Raw genomic sequence first — 24,411 nt, 5'->3', positions numbered from 1 at the left:
ATTCAGAGAATTCACAGAATTCCCCCAAATTCTCAGAATGACCAGCTTGGAAGAGACCTTCAAGACCATCCAGTCCCAGTCCAACCCAGCCCCAACACCTCAACTCAACCCTGGCACCCAGTGCCACATCCAGGCTTTGTTAAACACACCCAGGGATGGGGACTCCAGCACCTCCCTGGGCAGCCATTCCAGAACTTTATCACCCTTTCTTGTAAAGAACTTTCTCCTAATATCTCCAACCTGTATTTCCCTTGATGGAATTTAAGGCTGTGTCCTCTGGTTCTGTCAGTTCCTGGAGAAAGAGCCCAGCCCCAGCTGAGCACAGGCACCTTTTTCAGGAGTTGTAGAGAATGATGTTCAGCACAGAGGAGAAAAGGCTTCAGGGAGAGCTTAGTGCAGCCTTCCAGCACCTGGAATACTGGAAAATGAAGGAGGAGGGCTTTTTATATGGGCAGAATGTGACAGGGGTAGGGGGAATGGGTTCAGAGTGAAAGAGGGGGACTTTAGGTTGGATATTGGGATGGAATTCTCTGTGAGGGCGGTGGGTGCCCAGAGCAGCTGTGGCTGCCCCTTCATCCCTGGCAGTGCCCAAGGCCAGGCTGGACAGGGCTTGGAGCACCCTGGGACAGTGGAAGGTGTCCCTGCCCATGGCAGGGGTGGCACTGGGTGAGCTTAAAGGTCCCTCCAACCCAAACCTGCTGTGAATCTTCATGACAAGCGCATGGGAAAGGGAAATTTTGGGGGTGTCTGCACAGGAAGGGAGTGAAGGCGCTGATTTTGGAGATGGTCATTTGTTCATCTATTAATGTTTCACTTGAGGGGGCAAAAGCTGCTCGTGAATTCCCAGCTCTGTGGGGACTTCAAATGGTGATTGTAGGTCTGAGTCCATGGCACATCCTAAACATTTTCCTCTTGTCCCTGGCTGGGGTCTGTGTGAGTCCTGTGGAGCAAGAATGAGGCAGGATGTGTGAAACCTGAATGAGAGACGTTAGATGGATTTTACCATCCAAACTGGTAGAAATAATCAGATTTTCTAACAGTGCTTCTGAATGAATTCTTCTATTGCCTGTCTGTGCTCAGACATGAGAGTCTCAAATCATCCCAGTCAATGCCAATATAGATTTTTTTTTTAAAGTATGGTGATTTTCCTAGATTTGTTTTGAGGGTTGATTTGTGTTTTGAGGGCTGGTATTTAACAGCATCACTGTCTGAGGATCACTGGTAATTCCAGGGGTTGTATTGCCTGATGAGAACCAGGTATTTCCATGTCACCTACAATTCCCCCAAAGGGGTGAAGCACAGAACTGCAGCACAGCTACTGTTCAAATTTCAGCAGAAACAATAAGAAGAAAAAAATGGAAAAAAAAAAAAAATAGAAACCAGCTACTTGAGCCTTCCTTTTACCTGCTGGTTAAAAATAAGCTTGATTTTCTTTTCCCTGAAATCAGAACCTCAGAGAAATATCTTTAAGCATTTTACCTCTCTGCTCTCAATCTGAGCAAACATCTTAAAAGAACAATTCAAAAACTTCTAGAAACAGCAAATAAAAAACTCAAAAAACCCCTTACAACTCTTCATATCAAACAAAACAACTCCATAAAAATAATAACAACAGAACTCAAACAAAAATCCATATTTCAAATATAAAAAATTGAAACATATAACAAAGTATTGCCCAAAATTTACAGAAAATAGAAAAGCACCAAGTCATTACCCAAGATACAGAAAAACCCCTACTATACAAATCAATACAATTCTAAATATAACATAGATAGAAATCTTTTAGTCCCTTTTGATGCTCTTCAGACCCTGGCAAATGCAGCAGAAAATGCAGCAGCCCTGGCTAAAATTCAGTTCTGTGCTCATTCCTTTCTCTGATTTGCTTTTCATGATTTGAAATTTCAACCCTTTGGAGAGATTTCAATTCTAGAAATCATTGCATGCAATTAAATAATTTAGGTGTTCTTTACACCCCTCCTTGCAAAACTATAGGCTGTTCTCTGCTTTCCTGCTCTGGGGGATGATGTCTGCCATCATATCCCAAAAATATATATGGGAGTGGATTGGAGGCACTCAGTGTGAGGCTGTGCTGTCCAGAGAAAGGAGAACTGCTCTGCCAGAGATAAATCCCCTGGTGGATGTTTGTTTTTGGGAGGTGTTGATTTGAACTTCAAGGTTATGGCATGGGGAGGGCACCCTGCTCAGCAAACCTGGGCTGGCCCCAGTCACTGTCACTGGTTCCCAGTAGCTCATGATTGAGCCAAGTGACCTGGGAAGCTTTTAGGAGCAGTTTTGAGTTTGTTTAATCTCTAGTTTTTTAGGTTTTGCTTCGTTTTTCTGCACAGCTTTGAGCTCTGTTGGGTCAGGAGCAAAGCAGGAGTGTCTCAGTTCAGAAATTGTGTTAGCTGTTAGAAACCTGATGAGAAACCCTCTTGAATGTAGCAGATTTTGTGGGACTGGAAGGATTTATTTATCCATCCCAGACTGTTTTAAGGATTTATTTATCCTAGACTGTTTTAAGGATTTATTTATCCCAGACTGTCCATCTTCTAATGTGGGAAGGTTGTGAGACCCTCAGCACTGCCCCCACAACCCTACAGGTGAAGCCTCACCTGTGCCTGTCCTGTCCCTAAAATTTATCCATGCAAAAGAATAAGAAGTGTTCCCAGCACCTTTCTGAAGCCCAAATTCTACCAGTAGGGTTTTCTTTTTACTTAACAAACCCCTTGAGTGTGAAGCCTCAGCTGAAACACTTCTTGACCTTTCCAAGTGAATCGGCGAGACACCGACCATGTGAGGTGGGTCATATGGAACAGATTTAGACACAAAACTCATATCATCCCACCAGAGGAATGCAAAGTCCCTCCAGATCCCTTCCACAAAGCTGCATCATGTGTGTGAGATAAATCCAAGGGACACAAGGGGCTGCCAGACAGCCCAAAGGACAATAACTTTGCTATCTCAAACCAAACAGGCGGCGCTGCCCACAGGTTTCCCTCTTAAAGGTGTAGAAATTTCTCCCTGGGAATGGCTGGGTGAGGGGGTCAGGGTGCAAGGAACAGGGGTTTGTTGCTGCTTTGGGTCTGTGGTGGGATGGCAAAATGGATAATCATGAGCAGGAAGGTGCCTTTGGGAAGCTGTGCCAGATTTTAAGACATCAGGAGCAATGATTTTTTTTTTTCCCTGAGCCCCAGAACATCCTGGGAGAAGCTTCCACCAGCTCTTGTTTTGTACAACAAACCTACAATGGCTTGGTAGAGAGCTCAGAGGTGAATTTTCTCCTGATAAGACTTCTCATGAAGGAGAGGTTATGTGAGAAGTGTTCTGTGCTGAGAAATGAATCTTACAGGCCTAAGAGACATCTTATGGGTCTAAGAACAGGGATTTGTTGCTGCTTTGGGTCCGTGGTGGGCTGGCAAAATGGGTAACCATGAGCAGGAAGGTGCCTTTGGGAAGCTGTGCCAGATTTAAGACATAAGGAGCAATAAGGAGTTCAGCTTTTTTTCCTGAGCCCTACAACATCCTGAGAGAAGCTTCCACCAGGTCTTGTTTTATACAAGTGTACAAGGGTGACAAGGCAGAGAGTTCAGAGGTGAATTTTCTCCTGATGTGACTTCTCATGAAGAAGAGAGGTTGTGTGAGAGGTGTCCTGTGCTGAGAAATTAATCTTACAGCCTTGAGAGAAACATCTTATGGGCCTAAGAGAAACGTATCCTACAGGCCTAAGAGAAACGCCCCTCACAGCCCCAAAAGAAACAAATCTTTGGAGTCTGAGAGAAACACATCTCATGGGTCTAGGAGAACATCTCACAGGCCTAAGGGAAGTATATCTTATGGGTTTAAAAGAAATAAATCTCACAGGTCTAGATAAATACATCCTACAGGCCTAAGGAAAGCACACATCTCACAGGCCTGAAAGAAACTAGGCCTAAAGAAAATAGATGTTACAGGTCTAAGGGAAACACATCTTTCCCAAGGGAAATACATCTTTCAGGCCTAAGGGAAATACATTTTACAGGCCCAGGGAATTATAAACCAGTAAGAACTGTTCAACAGGTGTGGAGTAGAGGAACCAGGTGACAGTGGGAGGTTAAAAACCATCCAGTTCAGAGCTCCAGGTGTGCAGGGAGAGATGTGGATCTTCAGAATGCCCCCAAATCCCCGTTTTGGGATGTGCTGCCTGTGGAACTCCTCTACACAAAACCCCTCCTCATTAGGTGCTGACCTGAGGGATGAAGCCTCTCCTGTTCATTTGTCATCATCTCCTTTGTCTTTGGGTTTCAAAAAACCTGCCGAGGAAATGCAGCTATTATTGACGATGTTACTCATTCACAGTCTATTAAGGAGGAGCATCTTTAAGCCTTTAGGCAATAGTTCAGCTGATGGGGACAATTTCCTGCTGTCTCACTTTGTGCAGGAGGAGCTGCTTCAGCAGGAAAGGTTGACAGTCTGCAGGCCCTGGTGATTAGGACATTTTTTCCCCAGTGAAAAGAGGAAATTACATCTTCCCTTGGCAAGGGGAGGAGGAGCCCCACAACAGAAGGACCATTATGGTCACCTTGTGCTGCTCCTTTTGATGGAACCCACAAATCCAGCAGACAGAGATAGTGCTGAAGGCTTTGACAGAGGCAAAGCCATTCTTCAGCATTTTATTTGACACTGTGACTGTGCAAACCCTTCCCTGCTCAGTCTCAAGGTCCTTTACGAGCCCTCCTCCAAATTCCCAATGGATTTTTAAAGGGAGAATAGATGCCTAACACCAGTGGTGTGCCCAAAAACCCCAAAATGTGATGCCCAAATGCCATTTAGGCACTGAAAAACAGCTGGAGGCTCCTGAAGGTGTGGGTATGGCCTGGGTGTGGAGTTCTGTTGGAAATCCAGCCATCAGTGGGAACCACCAAGGCACAGCCCTTCAGCAGCTGGGACCCTGTTGGGAATTCTGAACTCTGTTATCTTTTTTTTACTGGTGAAAGGTAGAAAAAACTGAACATCAGGCTTGAGAGACAAAGCTTAGCAAGGTAATTTGAATAATAGAAAGTTTGGGTTGGAAGAGACCTTAAGGATCATCTCTTTCCAACCCCCTGCTATGGGCAGGGACACCTCCCACTATCCCAGGCCCCATCCAGCCTGGCCTTGGACACTTCCAAGGATTCCAGGGACAGTCACAGCTTCTCTGCACCAGGACCTGCCCTCACTGGGAGGAATTTCTTCCCAATATCCCACCGTACCTTTCTCTCTTTCTGAACACATTCTCCCTTGTCCTGCCATTCCAACTCCTGATCTAGAGTCCTCTTTCCTTCGCTGTAGCTCCTTCAGACCCTGCAGGGCACTGTGAGGTGTCCACTCAGCCTTCTCTTCTCCAGGATGAACATTCCCAACTCTTCCAGCCTGGCTCCAGCTCCCTTGGGAACTTTATGGTCTCCTCTCCAGCAGTCCCATGTCCTTATTCTGGGGGCACCAGAAGAGTTTGCAGCATTCCAGCTGGGATCCCACGAGAGCAGAGCACAGAGAATCCCCTCCCCTGGCTCACTGAGAGGTGTCAGGTGCTTGAGCAGCCTCATCCTTCATTCCCTTATTTCTGAGCTCTTTCCTTTTGCCTCAGGACTCCACAACTCTGACCTCCAGCACCAACATTATACCTTTAATTACGTCTGCCAGACAAATGTGTCACCTTCAACTTATTTTAGTGCTGTCTGAACAACCCTGGGCCATGGGGCTGGGAGGCTCAGGGCTGACAGTGCCCTGAGCACGGAGCATTTGAAGCTGTTCCTTGTCTAATCACCCTGTAAAGGTGGTGCTTTGCTCTTAAATTAATCAGCAGGGCTCGTATTTAAGCAACAATGATACCTGTATTTCCCCCCCCCCCCCTGAGATTACAGGCCTCTCTCTCATCCATGGTGAGCTGGGTTCTGCTGTTTATCTGATTTGTGGGGTTTTAAGAAGTTTGGCCTGCACAGAAGTAAACATGTGCTTGACCTTGAGCAGAACAGAAGAGGAGCTCAAGGCCCCGTTGGTGCTGCTGACAAAGCAAAGGGTTTAAACATGGAAATCAAAACTCTATTTTCCTTCAGTATTTATCCTGCTTTTAGTTAAGCCACAGCAGAAGAAAAATACAGCTCGGGCTACATCTGCACCAATCCTCAGATTATTAATATTCCTATTAAAGAGCAATGAGGATAAAGAGCAAATGGGCAAGAATAGGAATTTCCTTTGCTTGCTGGCACTACGGCATAAAGCATTATTAAGATGATTTGTTAAATAATAGAAAGGGTTTTTCATTTCCTAATTTTCCAGCTGCAGCTCAAGCTATCTCCCAGCAACCAGCTTCTCATTCCTTAATATTTAGACTTATGGACCAATTTGAGAGTATTTTCTTTGCTGCTATGATTAATGCTCCTGTGAAACAATGTCATCACCAGCCATCCACCTACCCTGTCAGCCTGGCATCAGCCTGGCTGTGCTCTGCTGTAATTTATGGCTTCAGCCAGTAATTTGCAAATCTAATGTTGGGGAGGCTATGAGGATGTGAAATTTGAATGCTTTCCCCTGATTTGGTAAATATCTCCCCCATTAGTGAAACAAATGGCACAGGGATCAGACATCATCTCCAAGGCTCGATAAATATTTTATCAGCCATAATGGAAATTGTCAAATTGATCTAATTGTACAATACGTTATCAACAAGATATCAAAGTTGGACATGGCCTCTGCCCTTGTCTATCATTTGCAGGCTTTTGTCTTCGATTGCCTCTTCCTGGGAGGAAAGTAGGGAAGTGCAGAGTTCATTGCAAAGTAGGGTGAATAACAGAGCCACTGAATATCCATATAGAAGATAAATTCTGGAGAAATAATTAACTCTCCCCTGCTTGACTATAAAGTAGGACTGCAGAGGGTTCATGTAAATCTCCCGAATGGGAACTGCAATTTTTATGTTGAACCCATATCCATTGATCTCATACATAAAAGGAAATTATCCATCATGGATACTGCTTTTGGGGGAACATTCATGGCTTTGTTCCTTTAAGAAGAGGCTGAATGGATTCAAAAGTGAATTTTAGATGTCTGGCAGCAGCTAGGGGGATGATTTAATTAATTTATTTTTTGAAATTTAGGGGTAAAATGACCTGACTTTAGCTAAAATTAAATGTAATCATTACTCTGCTTGGAAATGGTCAGTCACAGGAAATCCAAAGTTGTAAATAATGAAAGATTTATTTGAATGTCTGATGTTAACAAGATAAAAGTAGAAGATTTTGCCACGTTAATATTCATTCTTGTAGAGTTGCCTGGTTAAGCCTCAGCCTATAGAGATGCTTGATTTAACAGAGCTGTGTTTTCAGATATTTTGAGAATTTTGGGGCAGAGGGAATCCCATCCCTTAATAGAGAAAAACCCATTTACATAAAAATCCTGGGGACAATTTCTCATTTCAGAATTCCCTGAAAAGTAAAAAGGGGAGAGGCTTCCCCTGCCTGGGAGAGTGAGAGGAGGAGACCTGGGATGTTCTCACTCCTTATTCTCTGCAGCAGACCCAACCAGGCAGCCAATATCCTCAGGGGCTTGGGGGAAACTGGAGAATGATGGAGTAAATTCCCGATATTTCTCAAGGTGGAAAGTCCTGTCATCTTTTCTTTCGGAAAGAACTCCATTTGCAGCCAGCCTGTTAATATTTAATGGCCTGGGACACAGGAAGGGACCCTGGCTGTGCATGGAGCACTGGTCAACCACTCCATGGCCCTTTTGTTCATATTAATTTTTCCCCCCAATTATGCATTGTCTAGGAGCCATAGGATCTGTTTTTCTCTGTGCCTCAGGCTGTTTATTGCTAAAAATGAGGATGTCACTCCTTCCCTGCTGCAGTGAGGGTCTGGACACTGCCCAAGTGCTGGAGATCTTTGATCTCCAGGTGCAGAAGAAATGGAGGAGCTTTCATTTCTTTTCCTTGATATTGTTTGGGTCTCAAAATGCCCAAAAAGCAGCTGAAGGATGTCAGTGGCCTTTCCAGAGCTGCAATGTTTAAACATGTTCTTGGATGCAGTCCTTAATTAATGTTTTTCATTACATCTCTTGGAGGCCTAAAGGGAAGGTCCACACTTGATGTTTTGTCTTGGCACCTGGAGTTTGATTTTGTGCTTCGTAGGAAGATCTGTTAAGTGGGGGAGATGTTTGTAAATCTTGAAAGCTTTGCAAGTTTTCTCCTGGATGATGATTTTTAGATCAACTACCGCAGCCTTTAATTATGTTTTTCATTACATCTCTTGGAGGCCTAAAGGGAAGGTCCACACTTGATGTTTTTGGTTTCCTGTCACTTTGAATAAAAAGAAGGAGGGAGAAGGAGGTATCTTAATAGGAACCTGGAGTAGAAGTAGCTTTAGGTAGCCTTTTAGGAAGTGCTTCAGGTTCAAGCTAACAAGCTGCAAACATCCTGCAGAGCATTTTCTGCTCTGAAGTTGGGCGGGTGCAGCAACTTTGGGCATCCTAAATGGGGACCAGAGGTGCATGGGAGAGCGTGTGTGCGGAATTAGAATCCATTTCAGCATGTTAATAGCTGAGCACAAGCAAGATCACAATGCTCATTAAGTCAGTGAAGGGTAAAAAGGGGCTGTTTTAACAAAACACAGCACACAGACAGCCCAGACCGAGGGGCTTCAAGGCAGCCCCGTAGCCCCAGGGTTGTGGAATCAAGAGAGGTTTTTAAACATAAGCCATATGCTGGTTCTTTCTTCCAAATGTTCTTTGAAAGTCCATGTTCAGCTTCCCACCCCTGCTCCCTGTGTCCTGTGAGCATGGGAGTTGTTTGGTATGGTTTGCTCCAAAGGACTTCTGGATATGATTTTTATTTTTTTTGGTTTTAATTTTTTTTTTTTTCTCCCAAACAGGATCTGAGCTTGATGGAGTGATAGCTCCACAGATAGTATCGAGATCCTGACATTATTCAAAATGTTTTAAAAGAGTGGGTTTGGATGGCTTTAGGCTCTGTTGTGTAGCAACATAGTAAGAAGTGGGTGTAATTCAATTTTTTGCTGAAGAGGTGACATGGCTCAATATTTGCTTGGCTCAGCCTACACAGGCTCATTTTTGGAGCAACATTTTCCTTCATCTGTAAAAATACAAAATGAGTGGCCACCTTGCCTTGCCATACAGGTGGGTGTGAAGCCTTTCCTGTGTATTATTCATTCCTGTAAAAATGTATTTACTGAACACCAACCCCCGTAGCACAGGGCCCTCTAAGGAGCAGAGTTTTATTTGGCATTGGAGTTTTTGACCACCTTTAAGCCAGGCTCAGCCAGGAGCCAAGTTCTTCCATGTCCTTAAGGGCAACCAGGGAGTGAGGAGGGCTGAGAGTGATAAAGGCTCTGATCCTGGCCTTGCATCAGGAGGCTGGGTCAGAATATCCTGATTTTCCAGCACAGGTTGGTTTGGATCCCATGGTCCTGGATCTGTTCATTCCTTTCAGCTCCTCCACTCATGGGCAAGGAGAAGCTGGGAATTTTTCCATTCTTCCCTATCCTCCCCTCTCCCAGTGCTGACTTCCATGAAGACCCATGTTGGATTAAGCTCTATTTTGACCCAGAGATGGAGCTTTTTAAAAACTTTTATTCCATTTTCAGTCTCACGTGAAGGGTAGGTCAATACAGATGTTACCATTCACACCGTCACAATCTGAAGCCAACTGTTTCTATATTTCTATATCTATATTTCTAGAAATTCCAAAATTCACTTCAAAATTTCAAAATTTCACTTCAAAACTCCACGAATTCACTTCCCGCAGTCCACACTTATGACTTGGTGGTGGAGGGAAGGTTTGAGCCATAAAATCCCAGTTATGGGTCCTTTTATTGGCCTGGCTGGGGGCTGACTCATCCCCAGTCTCCTGCACTCTGCCCATTGTGTTCTCTGGAGCATCTCAGGAGCTCTGCAGTGCTTTTTGTGTCTCTCTGCACACACACACAGAGCACACAGCATTTTCCCTGGACCATTCAGGTGGCTGTGAGCAAGCCCAGATCCATCACCACTGCCCTGCACTTCTTTGGTGAGGTATCTCCTCCCTTCTCCTTCCATCCCATGCACACTCCCACTTCCAAATCAGCAGACCTAAGATTTTTATCTGTAATGGCTTCTGGTGAGAGGAAAAAAACCCAGTTGTTCTTAAACATTCATTTTCTAGGCCAACAATAACCCTGGCCTAGACAAATAAGTCCCTCCTAGTTCCTACAGAGAGAAGTGTTAGACTACACAGACAGTGAGGTCATTCATAGCCACTATTGTTTCTTGATAACCCAATTAAGAAAGTGCAATTTATCTCGCCTGTTTCCATTTAATTATCTAATTTGTCTGCCCAGCCAGGGTAGTTATCTCCCCTGCACTCTGGGGTTGCTCTCCTGCCTCAGCCCTGCTCCCCAGGTGCTGCTCATTCCTTTGACCTATAGCCAGGGACACTTATAAATCAGGGGGGTGGAAAGAGCCATCACCTCCCTTTGCCTTCTTTTATGGTGAGGAGGGGAAAAATGTGTGTGCTGGATGGAGAGGCACAGAGCTCTTGCCCTCCTGCTAAGCCCAGACTGGACTTTAATACAGGGATTTTATTTTAATACAGGATAGCTTGGGAAAAAACAAAACAAAAAAGGAAAAGGGTTGGTGTGAGAAGGGAGGGATTTGTCAGGGTGGGTGTTCCACAGCAAAGGGTTAAACCCTTGATATTAATATCCACTGGAGGAGTTATGAACACCTGAAATCCTGATATTAATCCTGGCTACTAATTATATATATATATATATATATATATATAATTATATATATTATATAGATTATATATGTATAATTTTATGTATTGTATAATTTTATATATATAAATTATATATAAATAACATAATTAATAATTATATATTAATACCAGGCTCTCATGGATGCTGGGGATGGGAATTCTGTTTTACCTGAGATTCACTCTGGATCAGGGCAACCCCTGGGATCAATCCAGAACAACCCTGGGGGGAAGAACTTGGGGTGCTGGTGGGTGAGAGGCTGGAAATGGCCCAGCCCTGAACCTCCCTGAGCCCTGGGCTGATCCCACAGCTTGGAAAGGGGGGATTGTGCCCCTCTGCCCCACTCAGGTGAGACCCCACCTGCAGAGCTGCCTCCAGCCCTGGGGCCAAGAGGATCAGAGGGATGGAGCAGCTCTGCTGTGAGGAAAGAAAAAAATTGTGAAAAAATTCTCACAATCAGATTGTGAAAATAACCCTCACAATCCATCAGATTGTGAGAATTGAGATTGTTCATCCTGAAGAATTTCTGAGGCCTAGCCCTGCAAGGCCCACCTACAAACACCGTGCTAGACACACTGCAAACCCTTACCAGAGATAGAAACAACTCAGATTTGTGTTCTGGGAGGAGACCTAGAGGCCAGAAAGCATCATTTGGGGCTTAATGTGGTGAAAATGAGGCACCTAAAAAGGCTGCTGGGTAGGGATTAGAGAGCATTTCCGTTTTTGCCTGTCCTCATGCTGGAATGGATCTAGAGGAGGCCAAGAGGGTCAGAGGGATGGAGCAGCTTTGCTGTGAGGGGGAAAAAAAAAAATCTGTGAAAAATATTCTCACAATCAATCAGATTGTGAAAAAAAACCCTCACAATCCATCAGATTGTGAGAATTGAGATTGTTCATCCTGGAGAATTTCTGAGGCCTAGCCCTGCAAGGCCCACCTACAAACACCGTGCTAGACACACTGCAAACCCTTACCAGAGATAGAAACAACTCAGAGATTTGTGTTCTGGGTGGAGACCTAGAGGCCAGAAAGCATCATTTGGGGCTTAATGTGGTGAAAATGAGGCACCTAAAAAGGCTGCCGGGTAGGGATTAGAGAGCATTTCAGCAGCGACCTCGTGTACTTTCAGTTCTGAGTTTTGGGAACCAGGGCCATGCACCCTTCTGAGGGTGCTGGGTGTGTGTGTTTTCAGTTTTGTTCTGAGCTTGTTTGAGCTGCTGCTGTTTCTCAAGAGGTGTGTTCTGTGCCACTCGAAGTTAACCATGAACTGTGCTATCTGCTGATAGCTCAGGGATTGTGTTTGCTTTGCTGCAGTCCTGTGCAGTCCGAGCAGGTGGACAAATACCTCAGCAGGGTTTGGCTCTGTTTGTGTTGTGTTGTGTGTGTGGGTTTCTTCCTCTCTGCTCTCCACCCCTTTAGCCCTGGAGCAGAGGAGCTCTTGCACTTGCAGGGGTGCAGGCTGGGTCTTGCTGAATCATGTTTAGAGAAGAGTTTAGCAACCAGAAACTTGGTGCCCTGCAGTAAATCTCAGTGATTTCCAGCAAACCTCTGAGAGCTCTGGCTCAGGGGCTGGCCAAGGGAATGAGGAGCAGGTATTTGGATTCATCCCACACATCAGCCAGTGAGGCTCTCCTGCCTTGTTTGCAGAGTGTCAGAATTCAGTGTAACTCTGATTTGGTGTCATCTGCTCCCTCCTTTTGACAGGGATGATCAGATCAGCCTGTTGGGAAATGCCTCTGGAGGAGTTTCTGAATGTGCTGATTTTGTGCTGCGTATCCCCAAATCCTTGGGCATTTTTTTCAGGATTATCATGCAGAGATGCCTGGGTGCATCCATACCTGCCCTGGGGCTGTGCCAGCACTGGGATGATTTACACCCAGCGTGCCCATCTCACCCCCTGCCATGGGCAGGGACACCTTCCACCATCCCAGGCTGCTCCAAGCCCTGTCCAGCCTGGCCTGGCACATTTCCAGGGATCCAGGGGCAGCCACAGCTGTGCCAGGGCCTTTCCTGAAGTAAAGAATTCCTTCCTAAAAAACCACAACCAATCAAACCAAACCATAGAAAAGGCTCAAGGACTTTTTTAGATGCTATGGGGATGCAACCCAGCAGATCCCATGCACTACTTGGGCAAATATTAATTTAGAGAGTGCAAGAGCAGAGTTTTGGGGTTTGCTGGCCATGCAGAAATTGCTGTCTGAGCCTCCATGAGCATCTTATTTAATCCTTCTGCCCCTGCTCTCCCTCCCCTGTCGTTCTGGGGAACCACAGCAGTGAAATCTGCCTCCTCTTTCGTGGCAGAAAGCCTGGGAAGGATCCTGTGCTCGTTTCCATTATGATAAAAGACAAAACAACTAAATTAAATTGGAAGCAATCTCTGCATTACACAAGTCTGCATACTCCAAAATTCTCAAAACAAAAGAGGTGCAGGGGAAGCCAATCACTATCAGAAAGGAGGAAAAAAAGTGTCTGTGGACTAGAACTTTTACAGTTCCTTAACTCAGAACTGAAATATTTTAACCCCTCCACAACCAGAGCTGTGGAAAGCAGGGGAAGGGGGCACTGGATGTGGACTAAATTCCCTGGATTTGGTGAATTTAGGGAATGACATCATTGCAGAGCAGAGCTGCCCCCAGTTGCTGTCAGGGCTGCTGCAGCAGGGCTGTCTGGAGCTGCAGTTTGCAGATGTTCACAGGGAGATGTGGTCGCCAGCCAGAGGGAAAACACGACTTGGCAAGGGGAGGATGCTGAGGAAATCCAAAACTGTCTTCAGCACTTGGGTTCTTAAAGGGGAAAAAAAAAAAAAGAAAAGAAAAGAAGAAGTTGAAACTTTGAAAGACTAGACTATTATTTGTTATGGTTAAATTGGCCACTGACCCACTGGCATAGAGAACAAGGTTTTGCATAAAGTTGTTGCTAGATTTTATTTCCTTGGAAATGGTGGAATGGAAAAGTTCACTGCTCAGGTATCTAGCCTCATCCAATTTAATTATTTTAAGCAAAAAGTAAAAAAAAACCCAAAAAAACAAAAAAAGGGGGGGGGGGAGAGGGAATTCCTTGGAGCTCAAGTCACAATGTTATTATCAATTCAAATTCAGCTTTTCTGTCCCTCACTCTGGATGGAACCTGATCTCATGAAACAGAGCTCCTTTACCTGCTGCTGTGTGTGCTCGTGCACACTGGAAATTGCTATTGATATGTTCAACCTTCTTTAATCTCTGTTAAAAACAAGTGGAATAGACTTACATTCTTTTTCTAAAATTATCATTTCATGTTTAAATAACAAATATGATTTGCATAAGTGAGCTTTCAGCCTTTTCAAAGACCAGAACTGGTCTGTGCTGCCTGCTTGTGAATTAAATTTTGAAAGGAATATCAGGTCACATGATACCTCAAACACATTGTTTAGGAAAACCTTTGCCAAGGTGACACCTGTGATCTTTGTGGAGCTCTGAGCTCAGTGCAGAGGAGTCACTGACAGGCTGGGATGCTCCCACAATATGTGCTCAGCCCTTTGCAGGATCATTTCCTGCCCTGTGAATTCCTGAGAAGGGTCAGGACAAGGATTGGTGCCCACCACAACATCCCTGGCACTGGGCTCAGCTCCTGGGAGCCCCAGCAGTGAAAAACAGAAAAAGTTTTGCATCAAAAGCTTTTAAACAGGATTTAATAAAAGCCCAGACAGATCCATGGCTCTCACTCCATCACCTTGGCCAAACCACATCTCTGGGGTTTGGGGTTTTAGGGTTTTGTTTCTCATCTGTCTTTTTTCTGTCTGTTCAGGTCTGAAGTTTCCTGGGATTCTGTGCAGTTTTTGTTCTCTCTGGCCTCTGGTACAAGAGGGGTTTGCTCTGGGTTGTGGCCTCTGTAAATGACATTACAGGGGTAGCTGGGATTGGCTGGGTGCACACAAAACCTGGACCCTACAAGGGACCTACAAATATGTGAAAATTCCCAGAAATTCCGTGAGCCTGCTGTTCACTGCTCTGGATTTTCCTCCCTGGTTTCAGCCGCCACCAAACCCAGCAGAGTGTGGGGAGCGTGGCTTCCTCTTGTCAGTGACAGCAGCAGAGGTGTGCAGAAAAATACAGAATTTTCAGTTTGAGGGGTGGCAGGTACCAATTCACCTTTCTGGCTTATCAGGGAGCCTCTTTTTGGCAGGGATTTATTCAGGGGTGAGACCAGCATTGTGTTTAACAGACCTGGAGTTACCCAGGATTGGGTCAGCAGTGAGTGGCGCTGGGATTGCAAACTGGAATGAGCAAAACCACTGTTATTCCTGCAGGATTTCCCATCTGAGATGACTGTGAATAAAAAACATCCCTGCAGAAGTGATGTAATCCCATAAAATTTCGTGATGAAAGTGCAATCAGCCTTTAAAAAAAAAAAAAAAAAGGTGGGGGAGAGATGTTTACACTGGGGGAAAAAGAACTCTTGTTTTTTAAAAGGATTTCAAGCCCAGTGTGGGAATTGCAGGCCCTGCTGAAGGACTCTGCAGTCACCTGGCCCTGCCTCCCTCGTGACTGATAAGTGCCAGCTCTGTTTTGATAAGGCTCCATGGTGACATGGCTGCCACAAAGGAGGGGCTTTCTCCTCTTACAGACAGGGCTCCCCCCAGGTGAGGCCACTGGGTTGTTCCTGAGTTGACCCATTGACCTTCTAATCACTGGCAAATTATCCACTGCTGTATTCCCCAGCCCTCCTTCTGCACTGTTATTAAACACACTAATTTCTGTTTTATTAGGGCAGGAGCGCTGAGGAGCAATAATGACCCTTTTCCTTGACTGCACTGAGGGGTTATGGAAATATTTTTTATGCTTTTCCCATAAATTTTAGTGTCTTGCAGTAGCTCCCATGGCAGTTTTGCAGACTGGTGGCACAGTGAGCTTTCAGGTGTTGCATTTCATGCTTTAAAACTGAAATTCCTATCCAGGGAAATCCTTCACACAAGGTGTTCCCCATCCCAGCAGCCATGGGATGTGCAGCCGAGTTTGGATTTTGTTGAGATAAACTCTTCCCAAGCTGGGCTGGGACCTGCCCCTGGCTCCTGGGCTCTGCACAGGTGGAGGTGCTGCTGCAGGAGGAGGATTTTGAGGATTTTTTCCCCCAGGGAACCCCAGCACCACGGACCTGCTGTGGATGGGACCCAGCACAGGCTCCACTGCAAGCCTGGAGGGAGCCTGAAGAGGGAAAAAAAAAAGCAGGAAACACATTTGGCCTAAAATAACAGAGATAACTTGATGTTGCTTGCCTGATATTTTTTAACATTTCCCATCAGTCTTTTCAGTAAAGCATTTCCAGTTTTTCAAAGGATTTATTGTGAAGGTATAGGGAGCATGGGGGGAGGGCAAACAAATTAGGGGGTTTAAAATTACTATTAAGTATCTTATTTTCAAGCCCCTTGACTGAGTCCCTCAGTTCAGAAGGGAAGAAATCAATGAACCATAGTCTACATTTTGAAAGAGAACTGGAGAGCTTAAGTTTCCAATACTGGACTCTTAAAGAAACCCAATTTTTCAGAAAGCTGCAAGTGCCCACATTGCACACAGACATTTCCTTTCTGGTGTTTCCATTGGGAAGCAAATGCTGAGACACCTAAATTAGAATTGAAAGCTTAAAACAGTATATTTGATAATCATTTTTATGAAGGGATGGCATTTGTTGTACTTCAGAATGTAAAAAAATAATCTAAATTAACTATTTTCCTAAAAGTTCTTTCGAACATTGATGACTGGGAGAAGTTACCCAAAGTCCTGAGTGCACAAGGTGATCAAATAAGAATTTATCCCTTATCAGGGTTTTGAGAAATTTAGTATTTGATCTTTTTTTCTTCCTTTTATTGTGTTTATTTAGGTTCTATTGGGCTGCATCATCAGAGGCAGAACTGTTGTATATTCAATATACTATTTTTAAAATATATATGTAGTGTGTATATATATATATATTTTTTACAGAGTGCTGACCATCCTTAGTCTCACCTTTTCCTTTAAGCACACAGAGGCAGAACTCCAATGACATTTTAGGACTGAGCTTAATCAGAGCACCATAAATTCCCTCAAAAATCAGTGAAAAGGCACAAAACCAGCTCAGATTTGCCAAGCAGATGCAACAATCCAGGGAATCACAGCACAGGCTGATAAATCCCTGCCCCTGCGTGCCTGGTGGGTGCAAGCTGGGGGTGTTTTAGTCCCAAGTCTTTTGTTGCAAGGTTTAAACAATGAGTAAATCAAGTGCAATCAAAGCCTGGCTTTGCCTGGACGGGGACAGGGCCTGCACTTGGCTGCTCTCACCAAACAGGCCCCGGCTCCAGGTTCACAGAATTATTTCCCCCTTATCTTTGTTGTCGATGCCCTGATTGTATTTAGATTTCCACAGAAGGGCTCTGTTATTTTGGAGTGAAAGGGACCTGTTGTATTGTTTGAGAGGCACTTGTTCCAATTCTGAGGACTTTCCATCTGTTTTCCTCTTTCCTTCCTCTCGATAGGAGCAGCATTTCCTCCCCTTCTGACGCTGCTGCAGGGCTGGAGAGGGAGCTGTGCTCAGCCTTCCTCAGGATTTCATTCCAGGATTTAATCCCTGTCTCTGGGCAAGGAAAAGAGGGGAAAAAGGGGAGAAGGAGCAATTTTTTGTTCTTTTATTCAAAAGATTTGGAGAAAGGACGCATGGAAGGCTGGGAAGCCTGGGCAGGGAGCAGGATCAGGAGTTTTGCTACCTAAGAGCTCGTGGGTGGCCCACATGACACAAGTTTGGGCCCTTGTCCAGGTCATGGTGAATTAGTGGCCCACAAGAGAGAAAAACCTTCTCCAAGCAGTGCTAATTTCTCCCTCTTTCCTCTCCCATCCCCACACACCCTTCTCTTCACAATTCCAGCGAGCGTTGGATGTGCTGGGCTGGCAAAAGGGGGTTTATTCTTCTCTCAGCCTTGATGTGGGGTTGCTTGTTGGAGTCCTGGAGGCTGAGAATTTTAAACTTTGTGTGCTGAAGGACACAGACCCACAAGGAAATACTATATTTGACCTGAGGCCATGGACAAGGCTTCCAAAATTGATGGATAGCACTGGGATTGTGGGTGTGGAGTTTGATTAAAAGTGTGTAATATCACAGGGTGGAAAACTTAGAGTTTGGGATTTTAGAATATAGTGATATATAGAGCAAGATGGAGGTTTTAGGATGGAGGCTGGTGCTTCTTCTTCACCTTCTCCTTCTCCTTCTCCTTCTCCTTCTCCTTCTTTCTCCTTCTCCTTCTCCTTCCCCTTCCATTTCTCCTCCTTCTCCTTCTCTTTCACCTTTTTCTTCTCTTTCTTCTTCACCTTCTTCTCCATAGATTTGTGTGTTATTTTGTAATTGGACAAAAAATCCACATTGCAGACTTTGAGCGCTTGGTTATTGGGTTAAAAGTGAAAATGATTTAGGTGTCATTCCTTAATTGGACAGTTTAACCTTTAAAGACCTTGTATAGGAAGATAGTTTGGCATTTTGCAGCTTGTTAGTAGAATGCTGTAGAACTCACAACTTGTAATATAGATAAGAAATAATAAACATCTGAGCCAGAACGTGAAACAATATCTCTAGTGCTTCAATCCTGACCTTGACAAAGGTAAAAAAGAAGCTGAGAACTGGCAATTGCTGCCATGAATTGGCCACATTGAGACACTGGTGACCTCTCTGAGGTGGGCAGGACTCAGCAACCTCCTGCTTCTGCCAAACCAAAGCAAAGAGAGGAACTGAGAGGAAGAAAGTTGACAGGTTAAGAAATATTTATAGTGCATTGTAAATAGGAAATAGTTGGGTTTTTCTGATGGTGTGAATTGTAGCACTTGTGTCATCTCACTTCTTAAAGGAGACTGAAAATGGAATAAAAGTTTTTAAACCACCTCTCAGTTGCCCCATCTGTGGGTTAGAAAAGAGATATAATATAATAATAATTTTTACCTAGAATAGAATAATATTATATATAATATAATATAATAATTTTACATATATGATATACTACAATATAATATAATATAATATCATATCATATCATATCATATCATATCATATCATATCATATCATATATTACATATATTACATATATTACATATATTACATATATTACATACATTACATATATTACATAATTATATATTATATAATATATAATTGTAATTATAATATTATTATATTATATTATATTATATTATTATACTATACAATAATACATATAATATACTATACTATACTATACTATAATATAATAAAATAATATTTTTACATATAATATGATATAATAATGTACTATAAAAATATAATATATAATAATATTATATATAATAAAATATTTGTACATATGATATTATAGAATATAATATAATAATAATAAGATATAATACGTTACAAATTTCCAACAAATTCATTTCCCACAGAAAAACCTGCCAAGCAATCCTATTTTCCAAGGAAACTGAGCGTTCTGGGGTGGTGGCAGCAGGGCTCTGTCTGCAGGTGACCCCCAGCTGCCTCTACCAGCTCTTATGTAACCTTGTCCTCCCCTCGGAGCCCGATGGGATAATGGATTTCTTTAAATTAATAATGCGTAAAGGGAGATTTACACCACGCCACTGCAATATTGTCTTTGCCTTTTATTCCTGCATTTGTCACTGTAATCCCTGATGGAGGTGTGCAGTGGGGGGGATAAATAATGAAGGCTAAAAAAACTCTGTCATCAGCCAGAGCCATTTGCAAATTCATCACTGATATTCTTGGGGAGGCAGAGACAGAGGGGGATGAAAAATAAGGAGTGGTGCTAATATATCTCACTGATTTCCATCTCCCATTTATTCCACTTTGAGCTGTGATAGGATGTGAATGTGAATCCCAGAATGTGAATCCCAGGAATTGCCATTTCTTTTTTAGGGGATGAGTCTAAGGCTGCTCCTGAGCCTCTCAAGCAACAGAGTAAATACAGAGTAAATATCAAATTAGTGGACAGATTAAATACCAAATTAATGGACAGAGTAAATACCAAATTAATGGACTTTAAACTCAGATGTAATACACTTACCTGGAGGTTTTTGATTAATTAGGCTTAACCCTAATTAAAGGGTTAAAATAGTGAGGAAATATGCACAAAACAGTGAGAAAATTGTGGCAATTTCTTAGCATTTAAACTGCTGGGAAATATTTTTAAGACATGTTTAAAAAGGCAGGGAAACAAAGCAAGTATTTTAAAGTAGAAACCTTGTAAAGATTTATTTATTCATTATTACAAGCATGTCTGAAATAGTTAAGAAGAGTCACCCTGAACCAGATGCAATTTCTGATTTCTTTAACCTTCCTAAAAAATGTTGCAACTCCTAAATTTTGAAATTGTGGTCTTGTGACAAAAAGAAAATGTGGTATTGCAAAAGATCTTCCCTTGCCATGTTCCCTGAGCATCCCAGCCGAGGAATTCTTACCAAATTTTGAGGGTAAAACCAATTTTTTTTTCCCCTCAGATGAAGTGTGACATGCTGCAGGGGTATTCAGGGTAGAACAGAGTATCTAATATATTAATTTAAAATAAAAAAAGACCTTTTTCTTAACTTTTATTGGAGCTTTTGTGATCGCCCTGGTACCAAACTGATCCCATGAGCTTCACAATTCCTGAATTTCCAGAATCCAGTGCTGGATGCTCAATCCCTGCCAGGCCCAGGCAGCAGAGTGAAACCAGAATGTAGTAGCACTCAGAGAAGGGGGAGAAGATGAAATATATCACAAGATAATAAGAAAATAAACCATTAAAAGGCTCTGTTTCCCATTATCATGTGGTTTTATGTTAATGAAGTTGTTCCAGGCCTGTTTGAGTTTAACTCAAGCAGGGGAATATGAGTAATATGAAAAATATGTGGGGCTGAAGACCCTAAGTTGAAAAGTCTGTGAGCCATGGGATGTTTTTGTTCAGCAGGCATTTCACAAGAAGGAATAAAGCAGCCAGAAAGTGGCACGGAAAAATCCCCGAGTGCCAGATTTTCCTTTTTTTTTATCTCAGCTCTGGTTCCCCACTTCATGTCCACCAAGGCAGGACAGCCCTGGTTGGTTGGAAAATTGGGATTTCCAGCTCAGATTCACCCTCTTGGTTGTCCATATTTTTTATAAATGCTTTTCTGGATCTTAAAATTCCAAAAAAAAATTATTATATAGTGGTATATTGGCAGCTCTGTCCAGGTTGAACTAGAGTTGGGTGTTTTTGAAACTGATAATTGTTTTCTAAAAGAAGAAAAAAAACCGCTGGAGGTAGGATTTGGAAAGCAGCTTCCATCAGCAAATGGAAAATTGTGAAAATGGCCAGACTTGAATATTTTTTTGTAGTGTTTTATTTCAGAAAAGCTGAAAAATTGAGCTCTGACCTGAACTGACCTGATTTTAATACCAGAAAAGAGTAAGCACAAAAGGACTAAGATGTCCCAGATGTAGCAAAACAGATTCCTCTGTAAATTGAATGATCTACTTAAAAAAAAATTATTATTTTCAGTTAATTGAAAATGTTGAACAAAACCTGTTATTTAACATGCACTGAGCTCTTTAATTTTCTTTCTTTTTTATTTTTTTTGCTCTAAAAATGAACTTTAAAAAATCACGTTCTACGATAACAAGGATCAGTTCCTGGAATTGGGTTGGAAAAGTTGTGAGCAAAAAGTTTTTGGATTTTTTGGGGTTTTTTTTAGGGGGGGTTGTCTTGTTTTTGGTTTTATTTATTTATATTTAAAGTAGTTCAGATTTTTATTTTCCTGCTGGACATAAGGAGCAGTGAAGCTTCAGATTCTGGATCTGGCCCTTGCCCCAGGCGAGTAAAAGATGCTCATTCTCCTTTTCAAAGGCAGATATTCAGATTTCAAAAGCAAAATCTCCTAAAAATCAAAACAGAGATAAAGAACCCATCCCTGATTTAAGGAAAATAATTTTTAAAGCATTTTCTCAAAAAGAGAATAAACCAGATGGCTCCAACCTGGCCTTGGACACTGCCAGGATTGGGGCAGTCGCAGCTTCCTTGAGAGCAGCTGACAGGAGCAGAATTGAACTCTAAATCAAAATAAAATGTTAATTTTGAGTGCTGTCCTTTCAGTGCATCTGCATTAATTCCTGAAAAATCAACAGTGAAAAGCAGCAGCCCCTCAGACACCTGGGTGACAGCATAAGAATTTTCCCTCTCTACAAGAAAGCTCGGAGTCCCAGCAGTTCATATTTCAGACTGCGGGACAATCGCTGGCCAGCAGAAGCAAAATGTAAAAATATTTTTATCTTAAATATTTTTCTTAATAATAGCTTCAAAGGCAGAGAAATGGCTGGTTGGGCTGCAGCTGACTGCTGCGTGCTGTGGCCTGGCAAGGCTGAGCTGGGGGGAAGAGAAAACCTTGGATTTTGGTGTGCTCCTGGCCAGGCTGGAATGTGGATTATTCTACCCAGCAAAAGTATTTCTAGAAGGAGTAACACAGGAGGGGGAGATGTTGTGGGGCTGTGTGTGGAGATCCCACCAGGAATGGAGCACTTGTGTGGATTTTACATGGAATATTTGTGGATTTTACATGGAATCTTTCTGGATTTAGCTGTCGAGTTGCAATGAAAAAGTTCTCACAATTAACAGCGGAGAGTGGAGTTGTGGATGAGAACAGTGCAGAATGGAGTGGGAGCCAGCAGGGGTTAAATGGGAAAAATTCACTTTATTTCATTGTTCTGATCAATAATCTCCCTCCTGTGAGTGAGGAGAGCAGGAAGCTCAGTGTGGAACCCCTGAGGAAGTTGGGGATACTCATGGAGGAGATGTTGTGGGTCTGTGTGTGGAGATCCCACCAGGAATGGAGCAGTTGTGTGGATTTTACATGGAATATTTCTGGATTTAGCTGTCAAGTTGCAATGAAAATGTTCTCATAATTAACAGCGGAGAGTGGAGCTGTGCATGAGAATGGGGTGGAATGGAGTGGGAGCCAGCAGGGGTTAAATGGGAAAAATTCACTTTATTTCATTGTTCTGATCAATAATCTCCCTCCTGTGAGTGAGGAGAGCAGGAAGCTCAGTGTGGAACCCCTGAGGAAGTTGGGGATACTCATGGAGTAGGTCTGTGGCAAGGCTGAGCATTCTTTCCCCACCTCTCCTCGGAATGAGATTGAGGCTTTCCCCTTCTCTTCCCGCAGCAGTTGTGCTCTCTGTGTGTCAGGGAATGGCTCTGGGAGGGAGGAAAAGCTCCTGACTGAGCCACGGGGATGCTGAGGCTGCCCTGGGGAGCCCTGAATTTTCAGTTATCCCCAAACCTGCCTGGGTTGGGTGACACACACGGGCACAGCCCATCCAAAGAGCTGTGGAGTCTTCCAGGCCAGGTTGGATGGAGGATCCAGGTTGCTTGGAGCAACCTGGGATGATGGAAGGTGGAACGAGGATCCTCTCCCAACCCAAACCATTCTGTGCCTCCAGACAGGCACAAATTTTAAGCAGAGCTCTGCTTTTTAACATTAAAGCTATTTTTGCACCCATCCCGAGCTCTCAAATGAAAGGGTGGTGGGTGAGGCCACAGGAACCTCTGCCAGGCCTGCAGCACCCGTGGTTTGCACCTCCACTGCTTCTTGTTCCTGCTTTGATGTTTAAATTCACAAAAGTTGCAAATGGGATGGAATAGCCTGGGGGTGGAAGAGCCTAAATTGGCCCAAGGTGGCACTTGGTGCTGGCAGTGCTGCAGGGATGGGGACACACATGGGATCCCTTAGAGCCCCCAGGGAGTGCTGCAGCAACATTAAACAGCAATATCACCTTGCCTCCTGTTTTGCTGAAATGAATTAGCTGGCAGGAAATCATGGATTTCCGAGCCCGGCTTTCTTTCCTTACGACATTCCTTGCTGCAAAAGGAGAATGAAACCGGTGAAAGTGAGTAACGAGAAACAGGCTCTAGAATTATTCTGTGTGGCAAGAGGGGAGCAACACCGACCTGGGGAGCAGCAGCTCTTTTAGGAAAGGGGTTTGGAGAAGAGAAAGTGGCTGAGGGAATGGAGAGTGCAGAGAATTGATCAGAAGGTGCTGGGTTGTAAAGGAGGCATAAAATCTGTTAGAGGTGGGAATACACCACAAACACCCCAAAAATTGGGGCTGTGTCACAACAGTCCTGAGTTATTGGAAATTGTATGAGAAAGTTCTCTTTTTAAAATTCCTTTTCTTAAATCTCTGGTGGGTTCTTGATCCCTGCTTTGATTTTTAAGAGATTTTTCTTGGAGAAAACATATCTGGCTTTGAAGAAAGAATGACCATCTCTCACAGCACTTGGCTGTGTGTGTTTGCAGAACTGGGGGGAAGAATCCACTGAGCACTTCTGAAAATTCGCCCTTAAATCCCTTATTAGGTCATGAATGGAAAAAAAAAAAAAAGAAAAAAAAAACCAGCAGTAAAAAGTTTCGAAGGAGATTTTTGGAATTCTCACCATGGTTTTATCATCTTCCCAGTGCTGAATGGTCTCACTGTTGGAACTGCTGTGGTGGGAGTTGGGGACTGATGGGACAAGGCAAGGCTGCAGGAATGTGCTTTCCTTGCCACAGATTGTCCAGTACAGCAGGAACATTCAAACCACTGCAAAGATTCATTCTTTGCCTTGTTCTTCCAGAGCCCGTGCGAGTTCCCCTTCCTCGTGTGCTCTTCCTCCAGATTCCCCTTCT

General features: G+C 43.5%; 1 protein-coding gene across 3 annotated transcripts in view; it reads left to right on the top strand.

Annotated features, from left to right (window-relative positions):
• The window catches only part of PRDM16 (PR/SET domain 16), a 308,987-nt gene that overhangs the window by 76,783 nt on the left and 207,793 nt on the right, over positions 1 to 24,411 (top strand). The gene's annotated exons all lie outside the window — the stretch shown is intronic.

The sequence above is a fragment of the Agelaius tricolor genome, unplaced genomic scaffold, assembly GCF_023055355.1.
Source record: "Agelaius tricolor isolate 1412-34295 unplaced genomic scaffold, bAgeTri1.0.p SCAF_28, whole genome shotgun sequence".
Lineage (NCBI taxonomy): Eukaryota > Metazoa > Chordata > Aves > Passeriformes > Icteridae > Agelaius > Agelaius tricolor.
The sequence above is the reverse complement of the archived record's forward strand: the minus strand, read 5'-3'. Positions and strand labels throughout refer to the sequence as shown.